Source organism: Haliaeetus leucocephalus, unplaced genomic scaffold, assembly GCF_000737465.1.
Source record: "Haliaeetus leucocephalus isolate CR32 unplaced genomic scaffold, Haliaeetus_leucocephalus-4.0 Scaffold217, whole genome shotgun sequence".
Taxonomy (NCBI): Eukaryota; Metazoa; Chordata; class Aves; order Accipitriformes; family Accipitridae; genus Haliaeetus; species Haliaeetus leucocephalus.
In genome coordinates, this window is record NW_010972653.1 from 6,410,983 (window position 1) to 6,411,351 (window position 369).

At 79.4% G+C, this 369-nt stretch overlaps 1 protein-coding gene across 3 annotated transcripts in view; it reads left to right on the forward strand.

Moving 5' to 3' along the window:
- The first annotated feature begins 86 nt into the window (after positions 1 to 86).
- KIDINS220 (kinase D-interacting substrate, 220kDa) overlaps positions 87 to 369 on the forward strand; it is an 80,385-nt gene continuing 80,102 nt past the window's right edge. For all 3 annotated transcript variants that reach the window (XM_010566696.1, XM_010566697.1, XM_010566698.1), the window contains exon 1: positions 87 to 187. The gene's annotated coding sequence lies outside the window, so the exon portion shown is untranslated. The remainder of the gene's footprint in view (positions 188 to 369) is intronic.

The following is a 369-nucleotide window of genomic DNA, read 5'->3' on the forward strand; positions in this document are numbered from 1 at the left end:
GGGCGGTGCCGCCCCGCAGCCCACGTGACCAGCCCGGTGAAGGGGCGGGGAGGAGGAGGGCAGAGGGAGGTAAGATGGCGGCCGCCGGTGGTGGGGAGTGAGGAGCGCTCGGGGCCGCTGCCTCCCTGTCAGTCTCCGGCTGGGCGCGGGGAGCCGCCCGCAGGGGCCGAGTCCCGCCAGCCGTGGGGTGAGTGGCGAGAGGAAGGCGGGGAGCGGGGAGAGCGCGGGCCGGGCGCGGAAGGGCAGGGGAAGGGCGCGGGGGAGGGGGCGCTCCCGGCTGACAAACAAAGGGCGTCGCGGGGCCCCTCCTCGCGGTCGCGCCCGGAGCTTCCCGCCGCCCCCCGGCAGCGGCGGGGCCGCAGGGGGCTC